Genomic DNA, 17,105 nt, shown 5'->3' on the forward strand with positions numbered 1-17,105 from the left:
GAGTAACATCCATCTGTCATAACTGATTAGGAACCAGGCCTCTGGGATTAGTCCCAGCCTGAAAAGGCACTGTAGTTAAGGGTCCACTGGTGAGACAGGTACAAATAATTTTTTGAGCTTGATGTTTTGTTAATTGAGGAAATTTATGTCTGAGTCCCTTAGTATTAATATGAGTTAATGTATGATATTTAGTGGTATCCTGCAAACATCCTACTAATAAATCAGCCCTTGCATCAGCCCTTGCATTATTTGCTGTTATAGGACAAGGCAAAGGGGTATGAGAGCGTATATGAGTAATGTAAATAGGATGATGTTTTAACCTAATAAGATGTTGCAAGTTAGTGAAAAGTTGAGATAACTCATCAGTAGCAAAGATATGAGCTGTTTTAATATGCTTGACAGTAAGACTTACATATTTAGAATTAGAGACAATATTTAAAGGTTTTTAAAATATTGTTAACACCTTAATGATGGCAGTAAGTTCAGTACGCTGAGCAGATGTGAATGGAGTTTGCCAAGCCTGTTCTTTTCAAGAAGTAATGTATGCTGCTTTTTTTTTTTTAATTACTATTACTATCAGTAAATACTGTACAAGATGGTTGGGCTATGCACATAGTCCTGAAAAGCACTGCAAAAGTTTATTGTTGGGTTTTTTTTAGATAGAGGAATGCAGCTGGCTTGATCTGTCTAAGTAGACACTAAAGAAAGTCTTAGCAAGTTTTAAAACAAAGTGATAGCAATACAGCTGGACTTTAACTTTTTGCAACAAACTAGCAGTGTTTGGGATTGCTGCATACTAGTGTTGTTAATTTAATCTATGATAAGAGGTTGTTTCTGTGACACATAATCTTTCATAACAATTAAAACCATAAATAACCACACTGTACTTCTCTTTAATATTATGCTGGAATATTGGTAACTTTATACACTTTTAAGCATTCATAGGAACCTTCTATTCATATGACTTTAATTAATAGAGGGTTTAGGGGAAGAAAAGCTTGTTAATTGTATAACACTGTAAAACACCTTTTATTTAACTTATAACATATTAAATGAACTTAATTATTTTATTTAATTTTTCCTTTAAGGTAAAAGAACAAATCTCTTATAATTAGTTTGGAATAAAGGCCACTGTTCAGGATTAGGTTTTGAGAAAGCAGTTTTGAACATTATGTTCCTTTAAAAGAGATAAAAGTTTCCTTCTTGGAACACCAAGGAAACGATAAGCACAAGAAGCACAAAAAGCTATTTTGATAAGACAGACTTTCTTTGTATACTGACTATTGAGGATAAGAATTTTTACCAAAAGAGATTAATGATGAGAGGCCTTGAGAAAGAATAAAAAATTTTAACCTTGCATCAGCATACTACTTTATAATAAAGCCTTTAAAATTTTATAGATAGACCCATTAAATTTTATTTAACTTTAACTGTAAAATTCTTTTTCCACCAACCTTCTGCAGTTTCAGTATTCAGTCAGGTTTTGTCCCACACTCTACTCTTTCCAATAATCAATCATTTTATCTCAGGACAAAATCATCTTCTGTTTCCTTAATAATAAAAACACATTCCATATAGCCTACATACAAAGTTATCAAGCAAATCTTTTATAACATAATACCATGAACACTAAACAAACTTGTTAAAATAATGAACTTTTCTTTACTTTAAATACTTAGTAGCATGCAATATCAGAAACAGTTTCCTAGAAGCAAGTTGGCAGGGGAGGCTGGTTGCTGCCAATCTTTCCTGTAATAAAATTACCTTTTATTATTATTATTATTAATAATAATTCAGGTTTGTTTAATAATGACCTTTTGGAATTAGCCACTTAAACACTTTAATGTAAACAATGCTTCATAAGACCTTTTATAATTATTTATAACCATATAGACTATTTAAGACAAATTTTATCTTTACAGAACACATTCCCTTACTTAAAGTTATCACAATACCTTTTACAACTTGCCACATGCAAATTAAGTTTCAAGAGTTTATGAAAAATTAGCCATTCTACTTTAGGACAAAATACGCCTTTTTGCAAAACTTATTACATTTCAGTTAGCATTTTCACAAACTTTTAACCAAATATTCATTTAAGTTTTGCATCCTCCATATTATCCTGTGAAGAAAGATAAGTTATTCATTTCAATCTAGGCAAGAACCATTTTTTATGAAAAGGCATAGTAATTTTGTTAATCAAGGCTTACAATTTTTATCATTGTAGATATCTTATTAACATTTAAACTTATGTATTAATATAATAAACTTAAGTATTAATATAAGCACTTATTTAATTTTTGGCCATTTGAATAGAGCTCTTTTAAAAATGTCTACTAATTTATATTTACCATCTGGAGGTATCACAATATACACTGACATTGAATGAACAGACAGACAAACACAAAACAATTACAACACATTAACAGAAACATACAATGTATTTACAATCAACTCATAATTCTTACTTTCTTGGTATAGCTGCTTTTAAATCCTCTGTTATATAGCACATCATAGATTATACCTTTCAAGATTTCTTTTGGAATTCATGTCGCCTGTAATATGCAAGCTTGTGCTTGGAAACATTTTTATTAGTTATCAGCAATCAGTTAAAATAACTTGAGCAGCATAAATGTAGTTAAGTTTTCACTTTGCAGTTTAGACAGATCATTGACACACATTTTGGATTATTACTGTAAGACTAAATTGAGACTTTAAGTTCTGGAGAAAAGTATTGATTTAAAACCAAAAACTTCCTTTAGACCTTAATAAAAACTTGGTACCAGTTTTATTATTTTGGTTAAGTAAGCCCAATCAGAATTAGCATGGAAATAAAACAAAACACAAATGTTGCCACGTTTCTCTCTCTTTCCAGTGGATTAATTATATTAGCCTTCACTAGCCCAGAGCTACATTGTCATGTAGACAGCAGGGAGTTTGAAAAGTTGTGAAAGGGGCTGGCGTTCGCCAGGACAAAGTTGATTGCCTCATAAGCTTGTTTGGATTTTGGCGATTGTGGCTGGCTTTGTTTCCCATTTCCCTGATGGGAAGCAGGAACAGCACCTCGCTCTTCGTGGTGGCGCAGATCCTGGCGGACCTCAACCAGCAGGTGCCCATGCCCGTGCCGGCTGAGCACAGGGAGGGTGCCATGGCCCAGAAGGCTCGGGCTGCGTGCCGCCTGCCACCAGCCACCTGCCACAAGCCGCGCCCCCTGCGCCCACGCCTGAGGCGGGGCCAGGGCCTCTTTATTGCCGTGGCTGTAAAACCTGTTTTAAAGCGGCCACTGTATCAAGGCCTTGTTGGTAGGTGGGGCTAATTTCAGAACAAAGCCTGAAGTAACCAGACAAGTTCTCCTTCTTTCTATAAGGTTTAACTGTGGCCTGATAAGCTGCATTTGCATTTACAAAGGCAATTTGCTTTACAAAGTCTGTTTCTGTGTTGGTATCACCAAACAGTCTTTCTGCAGCCATGCACAATCTGCCTACAAAATTTGAAAAGGGTTATTCTGGCCCCTGCTTAATATTAGTGAGGGAGGAGGCAGGGCATTCTTCTGTAGGCAGCCTTTTCTAGGCTTTAAGGGCTGCGGTTTAAATTTGGGAGAAAAGGCTGGGGTTATATCTTGCTTGTCACACAGTGATTTCATAATCTCCCGAGCCTGTTAACTGTTACAGAGCAGTGGGCCCATAGGTGGAGGCAGTGGTTTTAAGCTCTTTTAAAGATTTAAAGGGGAAAGTGGAATACAAAGTTCTTGAATGTCTGGAGCGGAAGAATGGACTTTTAGGGTTTCAGAAATGAGATTCTAATAAGAAAAGGCAGTAACTGGGACCTTTTTGGGTCTAAAAGTTTTATAGTAGTCTTGTAAACAGTCTCCAACTCTTATCCAATACTTATGATCTATGGTACCTTTTCTGGGGAACCATGGGCAAGTTTTGAGAATAAAATCAAAGAACTGGACTAAATTATTTTTCTTAACTTTAACTCCTCGTGTCTTGAGAGTTCCTTAATCTGACTGAGGTATAACACATGGCTGGAGATTGCTTGTCCCATAATGAAGGAAAGAAGAAAGGGGTTGTCGGGGACTTACTGGTGCGTAGTTTTCTGCGAAGCTGCAACCTCGCTCTTTCTTTTTGATCTTTTCACCGCTGTGGAGTGGCCTTTTCCGTGGCCGATGTGCAGGGAGACTTCTCCTCCATTGGTGAAGCAGCGTTCCTGTCCTGGTGTGGTCTCTCCAGCCCCACGTTGGGCGCCAGCTGTGGTGGTCCTGACCCGCGGGACAATAATGGGGGCTCGAGCACCTGCCAGGGAGGAATGTTATGGGACAAGAGAGACACAAAGAATGACAGCAAGACAGTATTCTGATTAAGCTGCAAAATTTTATTGAGGGGGCTGAACATATATACTCTAGGGAGGAGGGAGGGGTGACGGGTGAGGATAGGTGGCAGTCTGGGATTGGTGGCTGCTGTTGCTAGGGAGGAAGGCAAACGTCTAAGGAGGGGATTGGCTAGAAGTTCTCGCCTGGTATGCAGAGTTTCACGCCTTGTGCCTGCGCACTGCTGTATTTGCCTGGGCGGTGGTGGGAAGCGGAGAACAAAGAAGCAGGGAGGAAGAAGAATAAGGAAGTGACAGAGTATATTTGTGAATTCTGCCATGTTGTGGATGGCTGTGAATAGGTTTCACAGTGAGTGGCTCTCTACATATATTGTTCAAAGTCTTTGTTTCTTTATTGATTATCTTTTGAGATGTTCTGTCCAATGGTGATAGTGCTGTGTTAAAGTCCCCCACTATAATTGTAGAGGCATCTATTCCCTCCCTTAGTTTCTCCATTGTTTGCCTTATGTATTTGGAGGCGCCCTTTTTAGGGATATAAATGTTTATGATTGTTCTTTCTTCTTGAGAGATTATTCCTATCACTAATATGTAGTGTCCATCTTTGTCTCTCACAATTGTTTTGAGTTTCTTGTAGACAACATATTGATGGGTCATATTTCCTTATCTCATCTTCCAATCTGTGTCTCTTAAAGGTGAGTTTAATCCAATGACATTTATTGTTATTATTTTTAAGGAATTACTTATATTAGCCATATTTTCTTTGGATTTGTGTTTGTCTTATGTTGTTTGTTTTTTTTCCTCTTTTTGTAGTTTTAGTTGTTCTTCCACTCTCCTCCAACTCTTTCACTCCTGTTTTTTTCTTTCCTCCTGCAGAACTCCCTTTAGTATTTCTTGAAGGGCAGGGTTCTTATTGTCATACTCTTTAGTTTCTGCTTATCTGTGAATATTTTGAACTCACCATGATTTTTTAATGCTAGCTTTGCTGGATAGAGTATTCTTAGTTGGAAATTCTTTTCTTTTAGTACCTTGATTATGTCATACCACTGCCTTCTTGCCTCCATGGTTTCAGATTAGAGATAAGCACTTAATCTTATAAAGCCTCCCTTGTATGTGACAGTTCTCTTTTCCCTTGCTGCTTTTAGTATTTTTTATGTCTTTTGCATTGCATAATTTGAAAAGTATATGTCGTGTTGTAGGCCCATTGGGATTTATGCTGTTTGGTGTGTGTTGTACTTCCTGGACATGTACATACATCTCTCTCAATAGGTGTGGGAAGTTTTCAGCCATGATTTCCTCCTACACCCCTTCTGTCCCCTTTCCCTTTTCTTCTCCTTCTGGGATGTCTATAATGCATAAGTTTGTGCATTTTGCATTATCTTTCAGGTCCTTAAGTCTCTGCTGGATTTTTTCTATCTTTTTAATAAATTAATTGTACTATCTGTTTGATTTCAGATGTACTGTCTTCCACATCATTATTTCTTTCCTCTGACACTTCAAATCTGCTGTTATTTTCTGAGAGTGTTTTTGATTTCTTGGATTGTTCTATTGATCCACATTATCTCTGTGATGTTTTTGTGCATGATCACAATTTCTTCTGTATCCTCTCCAAGTATTTTCTTAATATGCTTAATCTCTTCCTTCACTTCATTAAATTGGTCCATGGATATATGTTTTGAGAGCTTTAATTACTTGTTTGATGTTCCACTACTCTTCCTGGTTTTCAGTTTGTTCAGTGGATTTGGCCATGTTTTCCTGATTATTGGTGTCATCTGTAGTTTTTTGTTGCTGTCTGGTCATCATTTTATCTTGTTGGGTTTATTCTGTTGATTATCTTCTTATTCTAGTCTTGGAGTTAATTAGTTGTTGTTTGTGTTTGTGTGTTAAGTCTTCTCTTTGTCACTTTTTTCTTATTATTCTATTTCCCTGTTGTTGGCTAAGTTCCCTTGAAGGAAAATATTAGGTCCAGAGAAAGCAAAAGGAGTAAGAAAAGAAAAATATAATAGTGAATGTTAACAGAAGAACCATGTGAGATCTAGGAGAATGTGTATAGAACTCATGGAAGCTGTGCATAGTTATAACCATAAAAAAGTGAAGTACCTTTAATGAGATATTAAACTGAATATGGGGAGGAATGTACTATTAATTAAATGGTCAGTGTGGTCAGGACAAAGGGAAATAGAAAAGAGAGGACTATAATAAAGAGTGAATAAATTATAGAAAATATTAGAGGTATTAGAGATAAAAAGTCAGGAATATTGGGGGCTAAACAGAGAGAGATGGAATGTAAGAGAAACAATAAATGATGGAGAAGAGAATGATGTAAAAGAAAGGGAATAGCATTGGTAGCCAATATCAGTACACACAGAAAAGAGAAAATTGAGGATGAGGAAGCACAGCAAGTAAGAAATGCTGCCAGTAGCACTAATATTAAAAAAAAAGAAAAAGAAAAAAAGGAAAAAGAAAGAAGAAAATAAAAGCAGAGCAAGAAAAAGACAAGAGAGGAAAAAGAAAAAGAAAAAAAAAGGCAGTGGTTGAGATAAAGAGGAAGAAAAAACAAGAACAGAAACCAACAAAAAGACCACACAAGGTCTCAGGCAAAGAATCATCTTTGCAATTGAATAAACTGCTTAGGAGTCTGATCTTCCCACTTTCTCCCTTTCTCACTTCCCTCTCTCCCAAGGCAGCAGGAAGGCTGCATGAGGGCTCCTGTAGGGTATTATAGGTTCCTGGTGAACAAACTCACCTGGGAAAATGACTCTCAATTTCTTGAGAGAGCACCCACTCCTTGCCAGGATCCCTACATATGCTATTGGAAAACTGTAAAGCATGTCCTACTGTCCCTCTCCCTTAGGCGTGCTACAAGGAGGCTAGTTAATTTTCTGACTCCACCTTCTCCCAGACCAAATTTCCTATCCCACAGCATTTAGGTAAATTTGGCTCTCTCACCAGATTCACCTCTCCTCTTTTCCTAGATTCTCCCCAAGTCAGCTGATATGCTCCTCCAAACTCAATAAAAGGGGGTTACCAGAAAATTGAACCTGCACTCCTTGGACCCTCTGCACCTCCCACCTAAACTCTCCCAATCCTGGATTTGGTCCACGATGAGAAGGGTAGGGCAATGCTGGATTTCGGGAGTGTTGGACTCGGAGAACAGAGGCCCAGAAGAATGTGGACTTGTCATATGTAGGTCTGTGAAACATGGGCTTTGGGGGTTCAGGGGATGCAGGCTTGGGGTTCACACATTTGGGAAACATGGGGCTTGGAAATTCTGCCCCACAACCAGCAGTTCTCAGTGAATGCCATGGCTCTTAGCCCTAGGGGGGAAGGCATTTTCCTTCCCACGGCTTCTGAGTTCAGTGTTAGAAACTGTCAGTTCTACCTTGAGCAAACACCAATTCTTCTGCAGTTTCACCATATTGATGTCCAGACACCTCCCACCCTACAGGCTCCTGAAACAGTCTGCTCTGGTAGAACTGCATCACCACACAGCTGGTCTTTTGTAAGAGAGATGACGATGGTGTACTTACTCAGACGCCATCTTGCCCCACCTCACTCAACATCTTCTTGATGTCATTTATCTCCTTAGCCATATTGTCTTTCAACTCATTAATTTGATTTTGGAAATCTCACCAATTAATTTTTTCAAATCCTGCATCTCTTCTGGGACTTTAATATATTGCTTTACTTAGGCCATGTCTTCAATTTTCTTAACATGGCTCATAAGTTTTTGCTGATGTCTAGGTATCTGATTAGGATGTAGTTTACTCAGATACTCAATTTCTTTTTCTTTTGTAGGGATTTAGTGGCAGGAAGCTGAGTATTACCACTGCTCTTTGATTCTTGGCTTGCCCTGGATTGTTAGGTTTGTCACTGCTAGTTGCTCAAAATTGGGTTCTGGACCCAGGAATTGGTTGTAGACCCACTTCCTAGGGTCTTCAGAAGAGAGACTATAGAGGCTAGAAAAGCCTTTCTTACTTATTTTTTGTTTTCTTGTGTGCTCTTCCTTGGTCTGCCAACAGAGGGTCCTCTTTGGCAGCTCTCAGTTCAATGTCTGATCTGATTGTGCTTGTTGAGACACAGTCTGGATCAATGTGATAGAGCTACCTGCCTGGAGGTTAAGAGCTTCCTAATTCAAACTTTCTCAGAAACAGTAGTCCAGCCTTCTCTGGCAGCCCCCTCCCTTTTCCCAGGTAGGGAACACCTCCATTTCCCTCTGAGTCCTCAAATATCAATCCCGTTTAGTAGAGAAGGAGATTGGGATGTTTGTATGTCTTCAGCCCCTTGCTGTCTCCCAAGGCAAACAATGGTGTGACCTCATCACTCCAAATTTGTGAGTCAAAAGCTGTCAGCCTTAGGCTGTGTCCCTCTCTCTCCCCTTTCCTGGGGAGGTGTGTTCTCAGCAATCAATCCTCTAGAAGAGTGGGAGATTGTGAAGGTGGGATTTCTCCAGTCCTGTGCTGGCTCCTAGGGCAAACCACTGTGCGGTCTCACCCAGCTTGGAAAGACTGCTAGGACACAGTAGATGAAATTTATGGTTCAGAACCTGAGTCAGCCTTAGGCTGTGTCCCTCTCTCTCCCCTTTCCTGGGGTGGTGGATCCCTGGAGCCCCCTTTGTATGTAGCCACAGGCCCAGGGGCCCAAGAATTCTAAAGTGTCTTTAGTGTGGGAGAGGGTGGCAAGCAACAGCAACCACTGGTTTCATCTCATGTCTGTCATCCCAATTTCCCTTCTTTGTCCCTCTCTCCTCTGGGTGGTGTCCAGACTTCACCTGATGCCCTAAACCCTAGAAAATACCTTTTTGGTCTGTTTCAGTCTGTGCTGCAGCTATTTTTCTGGAGGAAAAGAGAGTCCTGTGTCTTTCTATCCTGCCATCTTCCTGGAAATCTCAATATTATTGTTGTAAAAGCATTACTTACTTTGTTTATTTTATCCTTTAGTTTTCCATTGCCATATTTTACTATTGTCTGTATTTTTAACCTTTATTTACCCTTACTAATAATCTTCCTTTGTACATTCTTCCTTATCAGCTACTAACATGGACTTTTGCCAAAATTGCTCTTCTATAATACTACAAACTATTAAGATTTTTCTTAATTGTTACTTAGCAGCTCAAATCTTGGAGATTTGTCTACATTTGCCCAAATCAACCCAAATCCACCAAGAAAGGAGTCCTCTGCACAAAGGCATGAAGGTTGCTTTCAGGACTTTTAGAAGGATGACATTATTTAACAACATAATCTGTTTTCCTTTATTACATCTATATGATTTACATAATCAGAAAGTAAATGTATTTTGCAAGAGATGCATAGCTTGATTGGACTTATCTTGATTAGGCTTCAAGTTAGTCAAGGCACAATCTTCAGATTATATTTCTCCTGACTTTATAGATGGCATAAAAAGAGAGTTCACCTTTGAGATAGTACTTTTGTTAGAGAAAGATGCTCTGAATTCCAAAGAATAGTGGCAGCATCCTCAATAAATAACTGCTTTAATTGCCTATTTCAATTTATTTGGGTTCTGGTGAGAATTGGAGAGAATTTTCACCAGAAGGGACAGATCTCCTTTCTTTTTTTTAAGATTCATTTTATTATTTATTTATCTTCCCTTTCCCCCACCCTGTTGTCTGCTCTCTGTGTCCATTTGCTGTGTGTTCTGTGTCTGCTTGCATTCTCAGTGGCACCAGGAATCTGTGCTCTTTTGTTACATCATCTGGCTGTGTCAACTCTCTGTATGTACAGCACCACTCCTGGGGGGGCTGTGCTTTTCTCACGTGGAGTGGTTCAATACAGGGCACACTCCTTGTGCTTGGGGCTCCCCTATGTGGGGGATACCCCTGCATGACATGGCACTTTTTGTGTGCATCAGTGCCACACATGGGCCAGGTCTCCACATGGGCCAGGAGGCCCTGGGTTTGAACCTTGGACCTTCCATATAGTAGGTGTATGCTCTATCAGTTGAGCCATGTCCATTTCCCCAGAATTCCTTTTTTAATAAACTAATTTTAATTAGGGTATAATTATTTAACCCGACAAAGGCATTTGGGGGCAGGCATTCTGAGGGTAGGTTAGAAGACTGTGAACCTGATTTAAAATGCATAAGTACTGGTCAAATGAAAATTTGACTGATCTTAGCAGTCAAAAGTTGAACTTAAACACTAGGAAATTAAAAATAGATGGGTAGATGATAGATTAATAAATGATAGATGATAGATAGATAGATGATAGGTAGATAGATAGTTAGAGACAGAGATGACAGAGAGAGACTAGAGAAATTCTATGTTTATAATGACAAATTGGATGAAGGAGTAATAGTATAGGAATGAACTCACAGAAGATAGGAAGGGAAGGTTAACTTTGGTTGAAATTCAATGACATGATCACTGAAGGAATTATATTTAAATTGAGACTGAAAGAATATTAGAGTAGGGTGGACAGGTATGTTTGTGGATGAGGGTATAAGTGAACAATGAAATTAGTGCTCAATGTAGAAATAATAGCAATGTTTAATTGTGTGTAATGATTTCAAATGAGAATGTAAAAGGTTGATCCCTGATGGAACCATTAACTGAAATTGGAGACTGGAGAAGGAGTAATTTCATATTTTAGTTCAGAGGTAATATCCTGAGATATATTTCATATTATGTGCATGTAATCAAGCAAGTACCCATTGGGGTAGCTCAGAAATGGAATCCAGAAGAGTATATTGTCATTTTCAGTTTGGAGATGGGAATGAAATAAATTAAAGTAAGTGAATAAATGTTTTAACAGATCAAGACAATGTATGGTGGTGATCTTGGCCCAGTGATTAGGGCGTCCGTCTATCATATGGGAGGTCCGTGGTTCAAACCCCAGGCCTCCTTGACCCGTGTGGACCTGGCCCATGCACAGTACTGATGCTCACAAGGAGTGCTGTGCCACGCAGGGGTGTCCCCCACATAGGGGAGCCCCATGCACAAGGAGTGTGCCCCATAAAGAGAGCTGCCCAGTGCAAAACAAAGTGTAGCCTGCCCAGAAATGGTGCTGCACACACGGAAAGCTGTCACAAAAAGATGATGCAACAAAAAGAAAACACAGATTCCCATACCACTGACAACAACAGAAGTGGACAAAGAAGATGCACTAAATAGACACAGAGAAAAGACAACCGGGGTGGGGGTGGTGGTAAAGGGAGAGAAATAAATAAATCTGAAAAAAAAAAGACAGTGTAAAATAGGAGGAGAGAAGAGGGGCTAAGATTTAGTTTTAAGGTGTTCCAACAGTGTTGTCTTAGGACTTCTTTGCAGAGGACATGTTAAGGATTGATGAGTATTTTGAAGACAATTGAGAAATAGAGAAAGCAATGAAAAAGAGAGTCCTGAAAAAGAAGTCATGGTTAAATTCTTTCGTTCCAAGTTTGGTACTTATTTATGGGGACTTCATTAGTAATGTTAGCAAGTTTTATTTATGAAGAAATCAGTGTTGATCTTTGTACTTCTAAGTGTGATGTGAGTATGAAAGTTCTCTAGTACTTTCTCCTGAAAGTGGTAACTGCACTTTCAGTTTGATTGTCAAGGAATGATTTGGACAGCAGGAACTTGAAGGACAGTAGGTTCAGAGGAGCTATTTTCTTCAAGATGGAAGACACAAAAATGAACTTAAATGAGTGGTATTTTGAAGAGAGGGAGTGGTTTCTGGTAAAGTACATTAGAGAGAGTTCAATTGGAGACATTGGACTTAGGGGTCATAACACAACCTTTCAATTTAATAGGATAGTAGGATTATATGATGTGTATGAATGGAATACTAAATGATACTATGGTAATATAGTGTCATTTGGCATTTATGTAACCTATATGCTTAGTAAGATGTAATTCCTTCTCTTGAAATGAAGGGAAATATGTGAGATTCAAAAGGCATGGAGAAAATTTGGAGTATTTATGAGAGAATGCAAGAATGCTTTTAGCAAGACACGTAGGGCCACCAGGTACATTGGAAAACCACTAGGAATTGTTACTCTCTCTTTAGACTAGGGTAAATATACTAGTTGTGCTATGTCAGATGTAATCATGGAAAAACACAGGTATTTGGAGTCACTGACTTGGAGTTTTGACTGGTAGGTGTGGTAAATAGTCAGAGGGACATAATATTGGTCTCGGTAGTTATTTGTTGAAATGAGTAACTGTGGGTAACTTAGGCAATAAAAATGAGGAACTAGAGAGGCTGATGTTTGGCAGTAACGGTTCCCATTTTGAAGGTGAATCTGGGTATGGGGATTATTTGTGTGGACAAATTAGGAGAGGAACTTGTGGACAGAGGATGGGCCTTCTGATGGTTGACATGAAAGGGACATTCCAGTTAAAACTTAGGAGTGGTGTATAACTCAAGGAATTTGAGCTTGGCAGATAGAGAAGAAGTGAAATTTTACCTGTGTCATTTTCTAGCCATGTAAAATTGTCATAACACTGAATATTTCTGAACTTCTGATAATGTCATTGTTAATTTGGTAAATGAACCATAAAGGGAAGAATTATTTTGAGGATAAAATAAACAAGTTTATGTACATCATAAAGCACACAGTCACACTTAATACATATTTTTTCTTTTTTTTTCTGGATCTTGGATACAAACTAGTGAGTTAAGCCTACTTTTTCTTATGACAAAGTATCATTCATCTATGCAATGTATTTAATTATTAATTATGTTTTAGGGGATAATTTACAGGTTATAAATGATTAATGTTTCTACATATACTATATATACACAAACTGAGGAAGAGAAAGAGAAATTCACTGATGTTCCCACTTACAGTGATTATTATAGGACAGGATTTCAGCAAACACTTTACTAAAATATCTGATGGAACAACAAGATATCCTCCTACTCCGCTTCACTGTACATTTTCTGAGCCTCCTAGCTTTATGAAAACTGTGAGATATGACAAAAACCTGTGACCATATATTCCTGCTAATTTTTATGCATGGAACTTGGAGGTGTTGATTTGGAGGATGGACATCATTAATCCCACTAAATGAAGTTAGTCCTTGAATTGAGTAATCCCATAATGAAATAATTTTTAAGTTGTATGATTGATATCCAGTACCATTGGGTAAAGGTCTAAAAGTCAGTTTTGAGAGAAGGGTCTTCATAGAAATCACATGGAGCTGAACTAAGGTGATTTAAGTTTTATATTTTGCATACAGAAAGGCAGGGACACTGTAGAACAAGAAGGGTTTGAGGATCCAGGGGCTTGGATGGATGTTGGAGAGACAATGCTAATGCATAAATTAAGTGTGAGAAATTCCAAAATATTCACCTGCAGATGGAGAGAAAAATCCACATGTGACATGAGATAGGGTTACCTAATTTTTGAATCACGGATGAGATTGAAACATTCAACACAATGGGATAATTAACATGTGAAATTGAATTGTTTTCATGTTCCTATCTGTGACATATCTGTATTCATATTTTCATTATTAGAAATAATAACCACTGCCTTCTTACATTTGAGTGTCGGAGATAGGAGTCCTCCCCTAGGTTCTCTTAGAGCACAGTGAATGTCTCATTTGGTTAAGATGGGGCTTACTTCCAGGAGAAGTTCTTGGTAAACATGATGGGTAGTTCTGAAAATTGTGGACAAATCTTGAAAATTAGGACTTCTTTCTCTATTATTTTTTGTCATTATTTATTTTTTTAATATTACATTCAAAAAATATGATGTCCCCATACACTCACAACCCCTCTCATCCCACCGCTCCCCCATAACAACAATTCCCTCCATCGTCATGAGACATTCATTGCATTTGGTGAATACATCTCTGAGCACCGCTGCCACCTCATGGTCAATGGTCCACATGATAACCCACACTCTCCCACATTCTACCCCATGGGCCATGGGAAGACACACAATGTCTGGTAACTGCCCTGCAGCACCACCCAGGACAACTCCAAGTCCCGAAAATGCCCCCACATCTCCTTACTTCCTCCAAATCCCTACCCCCAGCAGACACCATGGCCACATTCTCCACACCAATGCCACATTTTCTTAGATTACTAATCACAATAGTTCATGAATAGAATAGGAGTAAGTCCACTCTAATCCATACTCTATTCCTTCATCCTGTGGACCTTGGAATGGTTGTGTCCACTCCACATCTATATCAAGAGGAGGCTTAGATTCCACATAGATGCTGGATGTAATCCTCCTTCTTTCAGTTGTAGGCACTCATGGTTCCCTGGTGTGGTGGTTGACCTTCTTCATCTCCATGTTAATTGAGTGGGATAAGTCCAATAAACCAGAGTGTAGGAGCTGAAGTCTGTTGAGGCTCAGGACCTGGCTATCACATGGTCAGTTCAGAGATTCAGGTCCCCTGGATATATACCAACTACAGTTCTAGTGAAAATAACAGGAGAGGCTTGTGAACAAAGATCATATCTGAGTCCAGCTATATCACACAGAGACACAAACTCCAAAGTAGGGCCAACTGACATGGCATTGAACTCCATCTGCCATGACCATGGAATCTGTGGTCCTTCGTAGCCCTCAGAAGAATGAATACCCAGGGTTTTATCTACTTTATCTGTTTCTTGGACTCTGCTGAGGTGTGCATAAGGGCAACCCCTCTGATAACCTCCCAGCTCTTTTTGGAGACTCACAGCCATATAAACTCATTTGTCCTTTCCATTTCCCCCTGTTATTCAGGTCAAAAAGCATTTTTAACTCCTGGTATTATATGTAGATTGAGATATTCTGCTGGTCTGAGTTGACTCTTTTATTCAAGGTCATTTTCTAGTTACATCATCAGCTGGTACTTGGTAGTAATCCCTTGGCACCAGGGAGGCTCATCCCCGGGAGGCATGTCCCATGCTAGGGGGAAGGCAACACATTTACATACTGAGTTTGGCTTCGAAACTGGCCACATTTGAGCAACACGGAGGCTCTGAGGAGGTAACTCTTAGGCACCCTGCAGCTCTAGGCCTTGTTCTTATTTCAGGTACACAGGCTCACAAGCATAGTCATTAATATCAAGGGCTCATTGTTGAACCTTCATTCTTTTTTGGTCCTTGCCATTGCATTTGGGGGATTGTTGCTGTTCCTTTAGGGACAGTGATAGAGCTCACCTGGCTAGGACCTCAGCACTCCCTCAGTTGTTGTTTTTAAATTTAAATTTATCCACTATGAAAATACCCAAACATTTTTATGTACCCTGGATATATGCCCTGTAGAACTTCCTGCCAACCATGTGTCCCCTGTCAATAACAGCCCACATTATTCCTCCCCTGCCATTGTTGAACATCTCTGTGATCCAACACTTCTTGAATAGTGAAACCCAATATATTGCCAGGTTCCATTAACAGTAAAATAGAATATAGTGATGAGTTTAAAGGTTAGATACAGAATACATATTAATTTAGAAAAATTAAGGTAAAAATAAATTGGGGTATCAAAAAATTAAAAAGTACAAAAGCTTTGTTTTTAATGTTTTGCCTGCCATCACTGCAATAAGTGTGGCCCTGTATGCAAATAGGCAAGGCAACTACTTCCGTCTTTTCCTCAGTGTCTACGTCCTATTTTTTCTTTTCTTTTTTCTAATTATTAAGCTTATCTTCACAAAAGTTTTAGATCACAGTAATTCATATATACAATATACAGTACTCCCACATATCCAACATATAACACTTTTCCCTTCCACAGCAATAATCTTTGTACATATTCATGCTATATTTACTGAAACTGATGTACAGATATTGAGACAATAACTTTCAAACAAGGGAACATTTGTGTTTACATTGTGGTTTATATTTTAGACTATACAATTTTCTAAATTTTTAGTTATCTTATGTTGTACATTATGGTTTACATTTTAGCTTATGAGTCCCTATATATTTTTGTGTAATTTTACAAGTCTTATATCCATCCTTGCATATATTTGTGGAACACTTCTATTGCCCACACAGTTACATTGGTTCCATCTATTCAATTCCTCTTTCCCCCTCCCCTTAGGGCCCACAGTGACAGTCAATCTTCATTGCTTGAAGGGCCATGTTCAGAGATACTTGCAACAGTGTTGAGGGCTTGACATGCTCAACTGCCTAAATGCACTGGGAGCCACCATTTCTCTTGAGAGAAACAATTCCCTCTATTTGAGGGCATCAGTCTTCCCCAAGATGTGGGTATACCTTTCCTCCCATTTTATGGGTCTCTATTCAATGATATAACCCACTATGGCAAAACGAGCATTCACATAATCCCTAGGTGCCTGACTTGTGTCATATTATCCCCTTTAAGCATCTTAAACAGGTAACCTTCCTTATATATTTTTGAAAAAGTTTTCTCAGCATTATGCTCTCAACCAAATACCTGACAATCTCCTATGTTCGTATGTTGCCCCACCCTCTCCCAATTTCTCTGGCAATATTACTCATCCTCCCAACCTTAGTCCCCCTCAAGCCCACAAAGCCTCTCCCAAAGGTAACTCTATACCCCCATTTTATCTCTTCCTTGTACAAATACTTACCTCCAACCTATCATAGATTTCACTGATGTAGGTGTCAGCTTACATCCTTTCTCTACCCCCAATTTCCTTTAAGCCTATCATCCAGTCTCTAGCTCTCTGAGGCAACTTGGTTTACTTATTTCATATCACTGAGGTCATGTAGTATTTGTCCTTCAATGCCATGGTTACTCACTCAACATAAGGTGCTCAAGATTCACCCATGTTATCACGTGTGTTTGTAATGTATTTGTTCTTAAAGCTGAGTAGTATTCCATTGTATGTATATACCACATTTTATTTA

This window comes from Dasypus novemcinctus, unplaced genomic scaffold (assembly GCF_030445035.2).
Source record: "Dasypus novemcinctus isolate mDasNov1 unplaced genomic scaffold, mDasNov1.1.hap2 scaffold_106, whole genome shotgun sequence".
NCBI classification, from domain to species: domain Eukaryota; kingdom Metazoa; phylum Chordata; class Mammalia; order Cingulata; family Dasypodidae; genus Dasypus; species Dasypus novemcinctus.